The following is a 20,085-nucleotide window of genomic DNA, read 5'->3' on the forward strand; positions in this document are numbered from 1 at the left end:
TATATACAGATGTGTATCTTCTATAATTTTATGGTGATGTTTCCTAAGGATACAGATAGGTAACTATAATGTACAAAAGGCAGCAAACTTTCTAACTGCCAAATTTGTGGCATAAGTCTTGAAAGTCCTCCATACCTTTTTCTCATGTGCAACCTAATCTGGAGGAATATAAAGTTCTTAAATAACTCAGTGTTGTCTTCTGGAATAGCTAGATCTTCCTGAGTCTTGACAATGGTAACTAGGTAGATATTTATCTCCAATCTAATTCCTCCTATCTTCCCCTTGAGGCCAATGGGGTAAATGATCTTTGAGAATTCTTAACAATTTGGGTCCCATACAAAATATGGCCAGAGGAGGAAGTATTTAAAAATTCATTAGAACAGAGGGAATGAGAATGCCATTTTAGCTCAGTGGAAAGGAAATTCAGTTGGGAATGGAGGGAAACATGTGTTACAGTCTTTAAGATAATGCATATGCAAAGCTGTCCTGTTATACAAAGAGGAACAGCTTCAAGAGTAGAAGCTGAGAAAGTCCCTCCCTAGAATAATTCATGGGTTAGGCCTTTCTTGTAAAAGATGTGAGGTCAAGTCCATTCTGATAGGGGAAGTGTCAGTGACTCTGATCAAGCAGGCTTGGCTGGGCCAGGCATGTGTCATCACTCTTGCCTCTGATTTCTGACTCAGTTCACTGCAAGCAGGTTGGCTGCTGAAAGCACCACTCAACCCTTTTAAACATACCTGCAGCCTCAGGCTGCATGCATGCCTTGACATGGCCTTAGTCTGTTCCAACAAGGGTCTCATTCACAGCTCTTCCTAGTTCTCCTGATTTCTGACCTGGCTTTGGATTTTCCTGGTCCCAATTTTGGATATCCTCTAAAACTTAGCACTGGCTCTGCTCTAATTTCTCTGGCGTTCTGACTTAGTTTGCCTTCCTTGACCCTGATCTCAGTTTTTCCATAGAATTTGGCACCAGTTCTCTGACCCCTGGCACCTGACCTAGGTTTATGTCTCAGGCTATGTCTCTTGGATCTCCCCTCTTTTCTCCCTTGGAACTTGCTCCCGTGTTCTCTGCTCTGTTGACCCAGACCCTGACATAACACTGACCTCCTAATTACCTGCCTGTCACTGACATCCCAGCCAAACCATCACAGAAAGGGATGTGAACGTCAAGTTCCGTGTCAAGGACCACTGAAGTAATATACAAGGGAGCAACAGCAACAATCCCTAGGAAAAAAGGACAGTTTCAGGGTCTGTTTATATCATTGTGATGATGGGTGCCAAAAAGGATGAAGCTGATCCTGTGACCTGTCCAAGTAAAATTTTGGTTAAGTGCTGGTAACACAAGAGTTAAGTTATGAACATGTGCAGCAGAGACAGGCTTATGGAAAATTCCACCATATGCCCAGCATGTGCCCCCTGAGTGACCTATGAGCCTGTCAATCAAGTTTGACCTACTTTTCACAATGCGCATGCTCAGTCACCACACAGAAAACAATCAGACGCATGCTCAGTCTATCTGTAGCATGACATAATTGGACTACAAATTTCTTTATAGAGAACGATTTGATTGGACACTAAATTCCTATAAAAGACCTGCGAGCCCCCACCGAGGAGGGGGCGTTAGTGGTGGGTGTTGGAGGTGTGGGCGTTTTGGTGTGTGAGTGTTCGAGAGAGAGAGAGCTGCTCAATCTGTAAACAGAGGCTGCTCACAGGGACTGTGAGACAGGAAGAGATTGGGTCTCAGGCCCCGGGTCTTCTCCTCATAACTCCACACAGCGTATTAGTTTTCTGATTCCATTTCTTTTCCGTATTGATCTTCTGGTTATTGGACTGTTTTGACATTGACCCCGGCTACAATTTGGATCCTCCCAACCTATCTCAGCTACGAACTACCTCATCATCTCGGCATCCGACCTTGGCATTGTTCTTCAACCATCCGGTTGTCCACTTTGGACTGGTGTCACGTCGTGTACTTTGTTCTGAGTTACAGTTTTCATTTGTTTGTTTCCCATTTAATGAGCTGTTGCCCAGCCCTGGGACTAACGAGTGGGGAGCCGCACCTATCCTTCGGGGTAGAACTCAAGGGGTCACTCGGGAACCCTGTGGGCCAACAGACCCCTTCGTTGTCCATTTGTTTTACAACTGTAACTGAAGCAAGCATCTCAACCTGTGCTACTAAGCGTAAGTAATAAACCACCTTGTTTTAAAACCACACGAGTCTCGTACCACTCAGAACTCCTCGCTGCTAATCCCGCCTGTTTCGTATCCAAGCCACCGCTTGGCCCACCGTGACCATTACAACGTGGCGCCGGCAAAGCGGTGAGCGTGCTGAAAGCTGCTCTGACATCATGACGTTCAGCTCCGCCCATCCCAAGCCCACCTTCCGTCAAGGCACTGCCCATGGTTCCGCCCATCTGGAACCCGCCTCCCGCAAAAGCGCCACCTGCTGCGCATACGTCACCACCCCCGTACGTCAGCCAGCGCCACCCAGAGGACATACGGGAGAACAGCAACCACATACGCGAAAGCACGAACGCATCAGCAACCAATCATGCAACCATAAACGAACCAAGCACAAGCGCATTGACTAACAATGACACCGTAAACAACAAGGACGTAACAAGACCCAACGTAACCACAAGCGAAATTACAAGTAACCATGCAACCGTAAGCGAAACTGCAACCACGAGCAACAACACGATCGGAACCAATACGAATATATGACCGAACAATGAACAAGAACTGGAACCGCAACGATCTATGGAATTTGTAACCACGTATCCCATAGCGGTACAGAAGTTTGTTGCCGGGCCACAAGGCCAAGGGCACACCACAGTAACCACACGATCAAGAACCTGTTCAGAGATGAACGAGCTAAAGAAAGAAACAGGTATCCGTAATGAAGAAACACCAATAGCTTGGTTGGGACGATTGGTGGCTGAGGCTGGTGATGAGACCATAGACTGGGAAGAAGCACTGCAGTTGGTGCGGAGTGCAGCTTGGAGTCGAGCCAAGGTCATCAACCCAATACTGGTACTAGCCAACTATTATTGGCTGATACCAGTTCCAGCCCTGGCTGTAGAGGCATTACAATGAAAGGTCCATGCCTGGCATGAAAGAGCTGCAAGCCCAGCCAACGCGACTATGCTGGTCCATGCCGTCATCGGGGCATCCTACACCCTATGGAACCCGACGCATTGGGCATTAAATCTTACACCAGCCCAGGTGCAGGGAGCGTGGCTACACCGGTAGGTAATAACACCGGGGGATGTGCCTTGCCTTGCTGAGGCCGTCGAGGCAGCAACCGAGATCTATGGCGGCAGCCAAAGTATAACTGCATGGCTGCTATTGAGTTCGTCCATAAATGGTCCCGTTGTGCATACTCTGGGATTACTGGACCAGCTGCAAGGGGCAATGAAGCCCAAGTCCCAGAAAAGCACGTACCCCATCTCTGACGGAGAACATGAAACCAAATATGTGTATCCAGTTGAAAGTCCTGCCACCCACTCTCGGTGGGTAGACCAGAGATCCCAACCTCAGGCATATCAGAAAAAAATTACTAGAACCTCGCCACCGACCACAAAAAAGTACCAGCCACATAATTCACCACCACCGCAACTTAAGAACCGAACAAGCTACTCGCCTGCCCAGAGAACACCGCTGCAGAAAGCAACGTTCAGGTTCCTCCTGGAAAAGTCTGGCCTCTCGAAGGAGAAGCTACAGCTTCTAGGGGATGAAAGTCAAAGAGCCCTCGCAAAAGCACTAGGCTTTAGCGAGAGACTATAGCAAAAAAACAAGTAACGGCCGTCGGCACCACTAGGGCAACCAGCAGCACAGCGTCCTATAAGCATAACGAACCACAACCACACGAAGTTAAGCGAACAGAGCCTAAGCAAAATGGACTAATACGATCTACGAACTACGAATCTGAACGAAACAACACAAACCGATACGAACGTAAATGAAATGAATTGACGAACGATGAATTAACACGAGTCTAACTGAACCAAAGCGAACTTAAATGAATTAAACCAAAACAAAACGAGTTAAAACCAAGTGAACCGAAACGAAACCTGAAGTGAAACGAACAAGAACTAAAACCCGAAATAAATATACAAAATGAATCGAAATGAAACAAAGCGAAGCAGAACAAGCTAAAAACGAGACTTGAAATGATTATAACTCAACGGATGGAGTGCAGGAGGGAGTAGGGGTTCATAACGATGAGAAAAAAAGCCAAGATCGAGACACACACGTAATCATAGCAACGAACGACATGAGAATTTTTGAAGACAATCCAAGGCCGTACGCCAAAATCAAAATACAAAACCCTGACAATCCGGATGACATCACGCTAACAAAATTTCTTCTCGATACTGGTGCACAGGTGAACATAATCCAGCCATCAGTCCTGAACCAATGGACTAACAGAATGATGATGGTGCAGGGTCTGAATGCGGTGAAAGCTAAGAGCCGGGTGAAATTTTTGGTGAAAGGCCACAAAAGGTGCCTCGATGCAGTCCTAGGGGACATTAACATCCTCGGGATGCCCGGAATAAGGACTTTAAATCTGAAGTACCAAGTGCTGGAAGCACTACCTATCAACATCATTGCACCAAAGGACCAACATAGGCCTACGTTAAGGACAACTTCAGTATGGCGGTACACACCCATTCCCACAAAAGCGCACCTTCGCGAACTCCTAACTAGACTGCTAAATTGACTCATCGATCAAAAATCCATCACCCCGATACAAGCAAGTGCGAGACTATCACTGGGTTGAGGAATTGCAAAGCCAGGAAAGCCACATGAGGTTCAGCTAGTGGTCGATTACAGAGAGGTAAATAAAAGGTGCACTATACTTACGCAAGCTTCACCTTGCACCCTGTTGCAGACCACCCGGGAAATGGTAGAGTACCAGGCAGACCCATGGTGGGGAACAACGTTAGACCTCTGCGACATGTTCTTCTCAATTCCCACTGAAGACAATGAAGGAATTCTGAATATGTGCATTGCAGGAAAAATTTATAGGTGGAATGTGTGTCCACAGGGATACTGTAATGCCCTGGCGCTAGCCACCAGCGCCATAAATGACAGCCTAAGGAGGTTCTCAGAGAACTACCCAGAGAGTGATGCCATATGTATTTGGAGCTATATTGATGACATAGCCATTATGGGGCAAGAAGAAACCCTCATCGGACGTATAACTCAAAATCTGGTGAAGCACTTAACACAGGATGGACAGGTGGTAAACACACAGAAGTCTCACCTGGAACTGGTGGATAACATTAGTTTCCTGGGAACGACCTTCGATAAAACCAAGTGACGTGGGACAACCCATGGAAAATTCGACATCACCATCGGAAAGAATAAGGTCTCAAAAATGAAAACAGAGTTTCAGTCGCTACTGGGAAACTGAATTGGTTCCGGCATTATGTAACCCCAGAACACTTGCTGGTGTTATCGAGAATACAACGCCAGATACGCAAGAAGACTAGACAGAAGGCTCCGTGGTCTTCAAAAGACACCAAGGCATTGAAAAAGTTACTAACCACCATGGAGAACACCTCCCTAAGTGCCATTGACCTTGCCACGCCGTTGATAGTGACGGTCGGTTTCACCAAAGAACACTGCTTTGCTACCGTGAAAGATTCCAAGGGAAACCCCGTATATCTGGCACACCACACTATACAATCGGCACAGCATTGCTATGGCACGGTGGGAAAAGTTCTCCTGCCTGCTCAACTGGCTGAATTGCTATCTATCGGACATGAAAAATTAAGAGCAGTAGGGGCAATCCTACTTCCTCAGCTATCCCACGATCGACTGGACCCATGCTTCCAGGGAGAACCATCTACCTGGAGTGCCCTGGTGTTGAACCACCTGTACCAGTGGCACAACTGGAAGCATGAGAATGTATCACCTCCAAGCATCATCACTGAAACGTCAAAGATAATTCTCTACGGAATGATCCAGCCAGCGTGGATGGCATCGGATGGCACCACCCGTGAGAACGGGAAGTATGGATTTTATTGCCATCCATCCCATGTACACCAGATCCACCCTGGCTGTGAATCAGCCCAAAAGAATGAATTGTTAGGATTCTGAGAAGTGGTGCGACACTGCCTACAGCACCATAACGAAACACTTCCCATACCAATCATCGCAGTCGATTCACAGTACATCTATCGGATAGTTACCGGTGCAGCATTACCATGTGAGAACGTCAACCTATGGCAAGAAATTTACGATCTGCTTTCCGAATTCACAACGTTACCACTAATAAAACATACACGATCGCATCGGACGGATACGGACCCGACCCACGAAACAATCGACAACTTATTAGAGAACCCTGATCGACCTGATTACGTGTTGGCCGCTAAAACTATTGGCGAAGAAGTAAGCGTAGAGCCGTACCTGGGGTGGCTCCATGAGCATTGGGGTCATCCAGGTCCTCGGGTATGCCAGCAAAAATGGCGTCAAGGATCAGGAGGTAATCCAAAACACAGGACTCATATGGACTGGAAAAGGGTCATCCAGGCCTGTGAAGCCTGCGCCACAAAAAAAGCCCATCCAATGAGCAATCTTAAGGGCGCCCTAAATCCAAAAACCTTCACACCCGGAAGGTCATGGCAGGTGGACCTGTTAGGCCCTCTGCTGGGAGCTGCAGTCCCTAACAAAGAACTAATTGTAATAGACCTCGGAACACGCCAGGTTACAGTTGTGCCCTTACGAAAGACCCATGCGATGGCAGTAATATCCACCCTAACTAGCATATTCACGATCTGGCAGGTCCCTAAAGTCATCCAATCTGATGGAGGACCACCTTTTACATCTACGGCGATCAAGAGGTTTGCGAAACTCCACAACATAAGTTGGCACCACCATCTGCCATACCACCCCCAGTCAAATGGGGTGGTGGAACGGGCCGTAGGATTAAATAAGGAGGCTCTACGCTTGAAGGGGCAGGGATCCCTTCAAAAATTGGGTCAAGCTAAATCATGAAGTCCTACCAACTTTAAACGCAGGAAAAGAACTGTGGAACCAACGAAACACTGAACCTGTAGAACCTTGGAAACAAAAATTTAAAACGTCCGAACGAGTATGGGTCACTCTGCCGTACCCGAAGAACTGCCACCCAAAGATCCTAAAGGGTGTAATAAAAGCTGCGGAGCACTACCCTAATACCTACTTAGCAGAACTAGAAGAAAGCGGGCAGAAATTATTGGTTCATCATAACTGGCTATCTAGGCGGTCTACCACCACTACTGTCATATAGGCCCTTAAAACAGTATATAGTTGTGTTATATAACGCATTCTGTCCTGCTTTTGTTCTGTCTTCTAGCACCGATCGACATTGGACTGCAAACAAAGGGGAAGCGTGCCCACGCCACATCCCATCCGACTCGAGCCATCGACACCAACCGACCTGCCTGAAGAAGCCGCCGATTTGCCAGAACATCATGGCAACGGGACCCAGAAACTTTAAAGTGACTCAGATCTTTTGTTGTATATGTTGTATATATGTTACTCAGTTATCCGCCAATTCAGTTGCTAAGCTTGAACATTCAGCTGATCCTGTGACCCACCCACCCGTTGATGTGTTCCAAACTGAGGAAATTGCCAAGAAAGCTAATCTTAGTTTATCCCCAGCAGCCACTCTCAAATGCACCAGAAACTGAGGCCTCTATGGAGGTGTAGAGGGGTGAACTCAGAGCAGATATTCCCCGTTTTGGAGTGGGAGTATCAGGATGGATCAGCAAGGAGTGCTTGGTTCCACCCTCATCAAGACTCACTGTTGCTGTAATGTAGATAAGCTGTTAGGCTTCCATCTCTAGGAGAGCTTTGGGCTGTGAATCCCAGAGAGGAGCATCCTTGAAGCCTACACTAAAATACTTAAACCTCAGAAAGAGATGGGGTAGCATCACTTAAAATACTAAATCACCAAATACTAAATCAATGCGCAGTAACCACTGAGCAGTAGCATCTGAGGAGTGCTTACAAAGTATGGAATAGATTCCAGATTCACTGAGACCCAGATCATTGTTCTATCAGGTAGGCTAAGACATCTCTTATCTAATCATGAACAAAGTTTGAAATTCCCATTTTGTAGGAAATGCTGATAAAATTGGTTCTATTTAATTTTTAAACAGAAAGGAGCCTAGGAATCCAAGCTGTGCCTTGGAGCTTGGGAATTGAAGCTGCTAAGCCTTTTAGGCAGCATCCTGGAAGCACTGAGTGCCAGCTCTCCGTAGACTGTCAGGACTTTGAGATATTATGCTTTTGGATCTCCAAATCTAGATCCTGAGAGCCAGGTATGCCAAAACTTGCAGAGCTGCCAAGTTCCCAGATTCATAGCTGTAGCCTGGATGCAGGGAGTGAAGGAGATGAGGAAGTTGTCCCATTCCTACAGAATCTGCAAGACCAGACTCCTCAGAACCCTTACTGGTAAGCCTGAAAAGTAAGCAGGCAGGGATGTGTCAGAAGGTAATCAAAACTTACGCTTTTGGGGAATATTTTGGTTTTGATAAATATTCACTTCCTATATAATAAACTAAGTTAGAAAATTTTCTGAACAGTCTGACTCATAACACATCTTCCTAACAATGTTTAAAAAATAATATTTCATGATGGAACAGCCAGTATAAAATGTCACTGTTCCTAATTTCCCCCACTTATACATTCTTTGTTAATACAATTCCTACGCATTTCTTTTGGGCAGTATTTGCACTACTTTAACAGAGACCAATACCAGACATGCAAGCTATTACACAGTCAGATACAGTATTTGCCAACTGATACCATAGTTTTATCCTGGACTCACATAGAAAATGATTGTGCTGTATCTCAAGTGGTATGTAGAGTTATTAATGACAAACACACTGCATTAATTTCTATAAAGTCTATTTTTGGCTTTAATTTTGCTCTCCTTGATAAAAGGGCCATGACTTGCTATTTTATTTCTTTTCCCAGTAGGTTTTATCTAGCTAAACTATTCTTTGAGAATATACTTTTGATTCTATATTGATTTCATTACACCCTCCTTTTACTTGCCTTTAAGGTAACTGAAGAATTCAATTTAAAATTCAATTTAACATTCACACATTATGGATCATTATCCAAAATTCATCTTCGGATTTCATTGTACTTTCTGCTTTCAGACTACAATAGGCATAATTCTCATCTTATGTAAACCAGTTTTACATTGTGTATTCTATTCTGTGTCAGTTCTTATAATCACTTTTATCACTGTAGTATTTGAACATCTTCCAGGAGTACATTAAGCAATGTGACTAACATCTTTCATGTGTGATCATTCTCTCATCCTCTCCCATTTCTGCATCTATTGTAGAGTTTTATTTTTGGTAGTTTTTTGTTTTGGTTTTGGTTTTAACTATATTCATTGTTCTTCAGTCATATTAGAGAAGACATGGTTTCAGAAGTTTTTCTTGCCCATGGAATTGAAGGTGCTATGATTTATAGTGGCCTTTTATTATGGTAGGACTTCGTTCTGCAGTTTCATCTAGGACCCTTAGAAAGCTGCATTTCCTGAACAAAGCAGCATTATTTTAAGTACTCCAGTAGCAGCACTAGATAGAATATTTGCCATCTGATACCATGGTTTTCTTCTGGACTCAAAAAGAAAATTACCATGTAGTTATCTCATATATTATAACAGCAGAATTTTTAAGACAACCAACCATTGTACATTATTTTCTATAAACTCTATTTCTGGCTCTTATTTCATTCTCATTGATCAAAGGGCCAGAGTATGTACCCATATACATTCTTGTAGTAAACCAGTGCTATGGACTGAAGCCACCAGTTGTCAAGTACTAAATAAACGCACAGTAACAACTACGCAGTAGCATCTTGTGTAGATGTGCCTAGAGTGTACCTTCAACCAAGGAGACTTGGCTGCCAATTTTTTTCTTTTCATCAACATGCTGAGGTTTAGTTTCAATCAAATGTTTTTCATCTATGAGTTGACTCTTCCAAGTCCTGATCTGGTAGCTTTAATTAAATTACTCCTGAATTATGCTTATGAGAAAGAAAATATTGATATTTTTTTTTAAATACCTATATATCTTCAGAAAATTCTTCAAAATAAATTATGCTGTCATTGCATCTGGAAAGGTAAAAATATAATTGCTCTGATTTCTCTGGCCAGTTGACCTGCCCCACCTAATTAATTCACAAAAAGATCTTGATTTAAATCGGTTAACGCAGGCTTGGAATAGAACTTTAGATTTGAAATATATTAAGGTTTCCTTCCATAGGAAATACTAATTGAGGTCAGGTTGAATTAGTATATTAGGATTCAAGGAAATTTATACTACAAATCCTGATTTCTAGGACCAATGTTACCTGCCCATCTGTAATCTTCTTCAGGGTTGTATTGTCTTGCATGGTTGACAACTTTCTTTCAATAAGATTTTGAAGACTGAATAAATGTGGCAAAAATTAATTTTAAATGTTCAAATATTCTTTAGGAGCCCACTGTTCCCTAGAATTTTAACCTAGCATATGAATATTGGTTTCACTGTCCCAAATATCCCAGTTTGGAGGACAGCTACACCTAATGACAGACAATTTGCATCTTCTACTATAGGTAAGTTACTTTGAATTATTGGCTGTCAACTCTGCTTGGTAAATCTTCCAGGAAGGGTTTTTCCCCTTAGAAAGAGTTCCCATATATTCCTTTTGTACTTCAAATATGAGAATTTCACAATAGGTCACTTTTCTTTTATTCATTAAACCCTTTGAAAATCCTCAGTGGTTGCCAAAGACTAGAGCTCTTAGAAAGATGAAACTGAAATCAGTGACATATCAATGAATCAATGAATCCAGTGAGATGTCTGTGAATAGCATCTTATAATTTAACATTTTTTTAAATGAATGACTACATTGGCAAGTTAATTTCTCCAATATCTTTATTTCCTTTGGCTGGTATTAAGGAAAATACAGTAGGCATGTGATCGACATCCAAGCTGCTTGAAGCATCCTACATTGAAAAAAGGTTACAATGATTTTAAGAGAGACCCAGTTTAAACTGAACTTCCAAGCTATCACTCAGCCGTTGGCAGCTAGGTGACTCAGAAAGGGTAGTGATAAGTTCTGTTATTGAGTACTATCATTTTTGTTCAGCTTATTTTGCAATGTATTTTGCATTTATCTCACTTTGATATTTAGGGTTTATGTATTTGATATGTTCTGCAGGTTTCTTGTTTATTTTATAACCTGTGGCTAAGGTTTGTTTTCATCACTAGTTGGTAGCTGAGATCCTGCAAATGACTGCTATATTTCTGGTTTTTCATCAGACATTTTCTTTGATTCACTCTCATATTCAGAATCACAGTCTCCATGTGATGTTTCTATAAACACACACTGTATGCATTCAGGTGTGAGTTTATCTTTGGCTCTGCAGAGACCTTTTTTTTTTAATAAAATGGTTTATCCCACTGTTTCCTTAATATTTTGAATCTGATTTCTTTCCTTTGCCATCTTTATCTGTTTGCAAAAAGGAAAGGAAGTTTTTGTTATTTCCTGGGGTAATGATGGTAGGTGCCTGAGAGAGAGTTTGTGCACTACTCTGTTTTTAGCTTTGTGATCTGGCTTTTTTGCCAGGTAGCAGAGTTGTTTGGGGCAGTGAGATGTTTGCAGCTACAAGCCACCCAGTGACAAGGAGCCAAGAAACAGGCCAAATACCAAGAGAAAGTTCTTTCCCTGTTTTTATTGCCTTCTCTTTAGAGTTAAGTAAATCAGTTATCTATAGGGCTAAGAAGTAGTGAGAATACTTTTGTTTCTAATAGGACCAGACCAAATGACTTCTCACTTGCTGAAGGATGCTGTGCTAACAAAAACTATCACTGCTGCTAACCATTGCTCAGTGATGGTATGGTTTGATTATGGGGTGGTATTCCAAGAAGCCAGCTTTTTCCAGAAGAGATTGGATGCACCTGACCAAAAAAAGGGGAAAGAGCATCTTTGCTACAGACTCACCACCCTATGAGAAGGACTTTAAGCTATTTTTGCAGGTGAAGCTCATCAGCAATTTGCATCTTACTAAACTGGAAGAATTGGCTAAGAATTTGAAAGTAGAAGGCAACTCATTGACAGCAATCACAAATGATAGAAAAAGTGTCCCTGAGAACAAGAAGAAATAAAAAGTGCAGAACAAAAACGGTAGACTTCAGGAAAACAGACTTTAACAGATTTAAAAATTGTGTAAGAAGGCTCCCATGGGATCCTGTGGCACTACATTAAATGATGCCTGCCTGGTTAGATAATTGTTCTCAAAGAGTAGACAATCAATGGCTTAATGTAAAACTGAGATGCGGTATCAAAAGGAGTTTCCAAATGTGTGTCTTGTCCAGTACTATTCAATTCTTGAAAAGATTTGGAAGCTACACTTAAGTATACATTTATTAAATTTAGTAAAGTAAACACTTAATAAATTCAGAGATTGCATCAAGCTGGATGTCTAAAATATATTGGAAAAGACAAGTTGATTAAAATTGTTTTGATAAACTGTAAAATAGTCTGTCCTAAACAGAATGATTCTGCCTTAAGTAAAAGGGCTAGACTGGACTAGTCCCTTACATCTCTATTTTTTTAATGATTTTATTAAGCATTTCATGTGGCTTGAACATTGTCCCTTCCCTATCTTGAACTGTTACAGGAAGTTCCACTAGTCCCATGGATTTTCCCTTTCCGCATGGAAATACTTTTTCATTTGGCCTGTTTTGAATGTCCCTCCTGCTCAATGATATCATCACTATGGCATGTGCTTTGAGGTGCTGTAAATGTTTCTGTTTTCTTTTTCAAAATTAAGCTTACAGATGAGGTGTTCTTGAAAAATTGACAGTATTCAGCATTGGCAATATTCACATTACATTTTACTCATTTCAAAACTGTTTTTAAAAAACTTAGATATTCCTAGATTGTTGGTTGATTTATAGGTTTTACATCCACATGTTAAATTGAAAATAACATTTAAGCTGAAGATTCATAATACACTTTTAAGGTCCAGATTTTCAATGAACACATTCCTATCTGATTATTAACCCTGCCATTTTTATTCAGTATTGGGTATACTTTTGAGTCTTTACTTTCATGTTGATTGTTTCTACACTTAAAAGAGTAATACTATCAGCAAAATCTTGATCTTTAGGTGTGCTTTAGTTGATCTGTACAATACCTGCATTTGTCTAACTACACTTTTCTCATAATTAAATCAATGGCAATGACTAGCAGAACAAGTTACAGACTGCATCCTTGTTTGATATCAGTGTCTGTTCAGCTTTTTGCTATAGCCTGTTTACTGTCACTATGCATGCTGTGCTATAACCGTGTTTATGGTAAACTATGTCCACCTTTGCTCAAGACTCATGCTTCATGGCTCATCATGTAAAACCACCATGAAATCCTAACTCTCCTTTTTACATCTGTCAGTGTCTGATGCTATACAATTAATAATAAATTACACACATTGCAATATATTGTAATATGTCATTAATATATCACAAGAAACTTCCACTTTTTATATACCTGAAAGACTTTATCAATTATAGTCATTATCCATTATCTGTCCTTCCCTTTGGCTAACACATTTTATAATGTATCTAAAGGTTTCATTCAACGTACTAGGTGATTTTAGACTTGAAAGAGTGGGCACAGAACACTGAAGCAGGAACTTCATATAAACCTCATGAACAGAGAAAAATTGTGGCCAAAGAAAATAACGTTTTAACTTTTGTTAAATGATAATGAAATCAAATGCATATTTATGCACTTATGAATTAGACTATAAATTTAGGCATGGCCCCCAGCAAATGATGGTGTATAAACTCGCCAAGTGAGCAGAATACCAAGGAGAGACTGTTATTATGACATGCAAAACTCTGTTTTTATTCTGTGGGGAGAGGAAAAGAAGTTTACTGAAGGCTACCTAATGGGCATGTCTACATGTGTATTTATGCATGCCTAAACTTAATTTGCCTTTGCTTAAGGTGCATTAAGGTGATTTAGGTGCATGTCTACACATGGACACACTAATGCGCATTAAAGCACAACAAATTTAGGTATGAATAGCTAAGTCACATTAGCATATGTATAGATGAGCTAATGTGCATTAAAATGGTCTGTATCCTTTGATGCACACTGCATTAATGCAGATAAGTGCATCTACATGTGCACTAATGCAACTGAGCTATTTGTGCATAATTTGATACTTGCTTTATGCAGGTATCGAGTTTAAGCTCACATAGCCTTTAAGATGCATTAAGGGTGTGCACATGTAGACATGCACCCTTAATGAAGCTTAAATTGGGCTAATGCACATTAAATGTACACATGTAGACACACCCAATATCTATTGACTAAGTAAATCTAGAAAATGAATTGTAGGGAATGGGAGGGATTAAGGGACAGATTCACTTTCTGCAATGTGTTTAGATCCAAGAATCCCCAGTCATCCATGTTTGGGCCTGCTTGCATATGCTTTATTTCCCCTTTCTCCCTACTACAGGTAAACAGTCCAAGTCACAAATTAGTCCCTTATTTGTAAATATAAAAAAGGAGGGAAAGGGAGACATGTATAAACAGAAATTAATATAAAATACCCCATGATAACTCTGATCTTTGACCTCATTCATAGCTTATGAATGCTCATGTCAGGAGGATCAAGCTTGGTTATGGTGTGGCAGTAAGAACTGAAAGATGCTGAATATTCCAGTTAGCTTAACAGATCTGAACATCCCTTTACAATAGAGTTTATGAGCAAAGACTGGGAAGACAAAAATCTAGATCTAAATGTTTATCCTTCCAAATAAAGGTGATTTATACTTCCAAGTCTTTTGTTCACTGCAAAACTAAATCACGTCTTCAATCCATTTTAAATAAGTCAGATGACCATTCAGTCTAGACAAGAATTCATTTGGCTTGCCATCAGATTGCCAGCATTTTTGGCATCAGTCTGGCAGCATTCTACTAGTATCAGGATTTGCCCATGACTAATGGACAGGATGCTAAGCATGACACACTCTTGTATACACTGACTGTTTCGCATTATGTTACTAACCTTGACTGTTAAACTTCAGTTTCAAAACAATTTGATTTATTTTAAAAATAAGCCCTGAGTTTTTACTAGTTCTCCTTTCAAAATGACTTGTAAATTTATTATGAATAGAAAAAAAATAAAATTTTCATTCTCTATGGAACAACTAAAGAAAAGAAATAATTATGTATCAACCATGGATAAGTACATATCTGGGTAATTTATCATTTTTAAGATATACATTTTCAAGTTTTGTCATTTATCAGTGAAATTAACGTGATTTTCTCCAGGTTTAGTAGTACACTTATTTGGATTAAAATACAGGTTCTGGACTGAAATTTCTACTAAGCCTATTATTTCTGTTTATACAATTTCTATACATGAAACATTTCTGTATCATTTTCAGATTTGAGAAAAAGTGTTTCTTAAATGTTTTTTATATGTTACATTGAAGGGCATTAAAATTTGATTAAAAGCACAGGTTGTGCCACAACTGCTTGTAGCACAAAAGGAAGGAAAGCAGATATCTCTATCATATTTTGAAAGTCTGTCAAGCTTCTGTATGAAAAATTCTTAGTCAGGGATGTGATACTACATAGCATTTTATAAATCTTTAATTTGTGACAGTTGTTATACATGTTTCAAAATCTCTAGACTTCAAATGGAGACACAACGGGAAGTTGATCTTATTCTCATAGGCTGCTTGCAGACATTAAAAAAGCCCCTAAACAAATGGTGTTTTACTTTAAACTTGGGACCTTCCCACACCAAGCCCCGAACACGCCCAGAAGAAGCAGTACTTTAGTTGGATCTGGCTCACCCAATGTCTGTAAAGATCAGGCACTTAAGCGGGGATTTTTTGGCACTTTTATATAACAGCTGATTGTATCAGTTTTAGCTAAAAGTGTCAAAAAGCCCCATTGAAGTACCCAATCTATACAGATTCTGCAGAGCTGGATCCAAGTAACAGACTGCTGCTTCCGGAAAAGTGGGGGTTTTTTAATTATTTTTTTTACATGTCTGCAAGCAGCCTTACTTTAAAAGCAAGTTTAAAGACTATTAACAAGGTAATCTGTAATGTTATTCCAATTCATCATATTCATCCTTTTCTAGGACAAGAGACTTCTGTGCACATGCATGCTGATTAGCTGTATTAAAACAGATACAAAAAGTAGGAGACTAACAAATGTTACTGCCATAAGAAGACTGAATATTTTCTCAGTTATGACAGCTCAACATAGTTAACAACAACCCATGATGTCAAACTACCACTAAATTATAATTGTGTTTTTATTCCTACATTCCCTTGGAAGAAGCAGCAAGATTTATGAAGGAAATACCAAGAAATATGCATCGTGTGTGAAACATGGCTTTTCTAAGAATATCAGATAACTCTAATTTTGTTTATCCTGAAATACAATGTAATATAATATGGTGAATATATAATATTTGATGGATGTTAATGGTTGAACAAATACTGTTTATCTCAAGAGTAACCGGGTACTTGAGCACTTGAAGCAGCAGCTATGCATAGACCAACATTAGTGGCTGGGTTGCACTGCCAGTGGCACGATGGTGGCTGAGCCAGTATTGCAGCTGGTGCTATTTTGGTGCTTTCCCCAAAGAATTGGCACCCCAGGGCTCTAGCCAGCCTCCTTTATTATGCTACTGTTGTTGAATTTGGAGAAGGTGGTGGCTTATATTTTAGCATGGCAGAAGGGAGAATAATTTGGTGAGCCAACGTGAAAAGGAAAAAAAGGACTGGTTCAGCATATGTCTTGTTTTTATTGTTTAAATTATTAGTATACATATTTGTGTGAGAAAAAGCTATTTGATAGGGGATACTGCATTGAGCAAAAGGAAGCTGAACCTTTTGTTAGGCAATGGGCACATCTACACATGCAAATGCTGCAGGATGGGTTTACCTCAGAGCAATTTACTCTGGAGTAAACCCACCCTGGGCAGGCATCTACACATTTGTGGATTTGGGAGCAGATCTGTGGCTTCTGGCAGCAGTCTGCTCCCACCCCCTCCAGCCCTGTACCAGTCCCCTACAGCGGCCAAGGGAAGCTAGAGGCTCTGGCTATAGCTGCCTGTGGCCAGAGGCCATCTTTAAAAGCCAGCCCTGCTCCCTTGCCACCTGCCTTCCTGGCCCAGAGCAGCCTGTAGAGCTCTGTGCCAGCATGAACCAGCTCTGTTTTCAGAGCCTATGCCCAATGTGTGATGCCTGCTCCACGCCCAGGCCCTGGGAGCAATATCCAACACTCCAGGATCTTGCTGACTACCCTGGTTGACTTGCTTCACCATCATGGCTCAGGTCAGTCTCAGACCCGGTGGTCCCCCCACCTGGTGCAGCCACCTGCTCAGGCTCTCCACAGCATCCCAGGGGTCCTGCCATGGTGCTGCTGCCATTCAGACCCAATGCTGCCACCCAGACCCTGGCAGGGACGCCTGTGGCACACACCTGGACACCACCACCAGTGTCATCCATATGCTCCAACCCTGTCATCTTTGGGTCTGCTTGGCCAGCCATGACTGGTGACTGCATGTAGGCCACCTGGATGGCTGGCCCTGGACCTACCATGCACACCCAGCAGCATGCTCACTGTGAACAGTTCTCAGCAAAGCACTTTATTCTCCTCCACAAACACAGACCCTCTTCCCCCCCTTCCTCTCCCACACCAGACTCCATTCCCCTTCACCTCAGTCATAGTGCCCCCCAACATTCAACACACCCCCCAACAATAAAACACCCTCTTCCCAGTGCAGACCCTTTCCAGTGCTGTGTGTGCCCTCCTAGGGTGGGGGGCAGCGGGATGGAGGAATCTAGGGGGTGGAGCCCAGGGAAAGATGCCCAGCACCAGAGTCTCTGGCCACAATTGCATGGGTTCACATGCTGTGGCAAGGGCAGTGGGCAGAGTGCTTGCCCAGGGATGATGGCAGCGGGTGCTTTGTTGGTGCAGGTAGGCCAGCTTGCCCCGCTGCAGGCAGGTCCTGATCTGGACCTGCATGGAGCTGGGGTGAGAAGTGGGGCCTGAGCCCAGGTCAGGAGGATGACTGGTGGGGGACCTGGGGGGGGAGCCAGAGCAGAGAATCCTTGACAGTGAAGGTACTGCTGCACCTCAGCCCCAGCCAGCTGGGAGGTTTGCTGCTGGGAGGTGGTGGCTGCCTGGGGGCAGACGGTGACCACCAGGGCCAGGATAGTATCCAACACCCAGCAATCCTCCTCTGTGGCCTCCACTGCCTGGGCCACCAGGACAGCCTGCTGCTCCTGCGCCTCCAGGTACCTCTCTTTGAGGGCCAGGAGCTTGTCCCTGAACTCCTGGTCTCCCTGGTCCCACCACTGGGTCCTCTCCTCCTTTTCTGAGTCCATTGGCCACCATAATCTGCCAGCCCAGCATCCAGGCATGGTCCTGGGTCCTGTGCTGCCAGAGCTGACACATATGCAGTGCCCTAGCCAAGACTGGCCATGACCCTGAGGATGCATCCTGGCTGCCAACTGGTGCCTCTCCCCCATGTGCAGCTTCAGGTCCTACAGGACCAGGAGAAAGAAGCTGCTTGTGAGAGTTTGCAACATTTCTGAGATAACATGCTCAATACCAGGAGGCTGTGCAGGATATACAGCTCCTCGTGGTGTCCTGAGGTGCAGGGGCAAGGCACCTGGATGCCTGAGCACAGGACCCCTCCAGACAGGAGCTGCTTCAAACCAGTCATGCCATGGCTGGCCTGGCCTCTTGGGTGGGGCTGTGCGCTTGGAGCTGGTGGAGCAGGCTCTGGCTTGAGCTCTTGGAGCTGCTTGACATGGTCGGGGTCAAGAAGCATGGTGGGGTGGGCTTCTGACTGCCCAAGGGGCCCTCCTGCAATGACACATTACAATGGGTGCCAGGTCACAGAAGAGGCACAGGAAGGCTCTCCATATTTGTATAGATGGCACAGTTCTAGCCAGGGTCCTGGGGTGTGAGGATGTCATCCAGCTGCTGCATAAAGTTTATGGACTTGATGGCAGCCCACAACTGGTGGTTGTGGTCAGTGACAGTGACCCACTGTGCCCACAAGGCCTTGACCTTTACGTGGCACTGGTGTGCTGACCGGTCATGCCTGCTTTCCTGCATGCAGCCAGATAGGCCCTCATAGATGTGTGTGTTGGAGTGCCTGCTCTTTACGAAGTGGCTGATGACTTTGGCTTCACCCCAAAGTGCCATGGGGTCCACAGTCTCTTTCTGGGTCCACAGCTGTGGCCCTGGGAGGCACCATGTGGCATCAGGGAAGATGACAGAATGATTCCCTCAACAGCTTGCTGGGCCTCTGCACAACAGTCCTGGTGCTGCTGTACCTGGGCAGGTGCATGCAGTGCCCAGTACAGGGGCACAGCATGGGACAAACAGATGCATGGTGATGCTGTGCCTAGGACCAGCAGTGGGGTCTGTGCAGGCTGCTGTGGCTAACCTGGGGCCAGCTGGAGTGGGACCCAGTGGCCAGAGGCTGGGTGCAGGTGGCCTGGGATGCTGCCAAGCCTGGAAGTCGCTTGCAGTACCCAGCCTGGCAGCTGCATGGTGACCCAGTGCCAGGGACCAGTGCTGAAGTCCAAGCAGGATGCTACAGCTGGCCTGGGCCCTCTGCTGTAGGACACACAGAGGCCAGAGGCTGGCTGAATGTGGCCCAGGCCCCAATGTTCCTGCAGGCCTGGGGCTGGGGCAGGCAAAGAGCTGATCCTGTCATGGGGCTGGTGAAGCTCTGCGACTAGGCTCTGCTGCTAGGCTTCAAGTGGTGTTCTGGTGGTGGGACTGATGAGGAGCAAAGTTGCTTCTGGTCAGCATCTACACATGTGTTACTGCATAGTAACTACTTGGGAGTTAATTGGCTACTTGTATATACAGGTAGCAAATTTACTTCCTGAGTAGAGCAACTTACTGCACAGTAAGCATCTACCAGTGTAGATGGTGATACTTATTGTGAAGTACTTTGCTCTTCTGTACAGTAAAGCATCTCCTGTAGACAGATCAATGTGTAGTTTCAGTATGTTAA

The 20,085-nt window shown here is 43.4% G+C and overlaps 1 pseudogene; it reads right to left on the minus strand.

Annotated features, from left to right (window-relative positions):
* Positions 1-10,905: 10,905 nt before the first annotated feature.
* Positions 10,906-19,333, minus strand: LOC149864139 (uncharacterized; annotated as a pseudogene).
* Between the last annotated feature and the right edge of the window lie 752 nt (positions 19,334-20,085).

Source organism: Crocodylus siamensis, chromosome 5, assembly GCF_052110815.1.
Source record: "Crocodylus siamensis isolate JL-2025a chromosome 5, ASM5211081v1, whole genome shotgun sequence".
Taxonomy (NCBI): domain Eukaryota; kingdom Metazoa; phylum Chordata; order Crocodylia; family Crocodylidae; genus Crocodylus; species Crocodylus siamensis.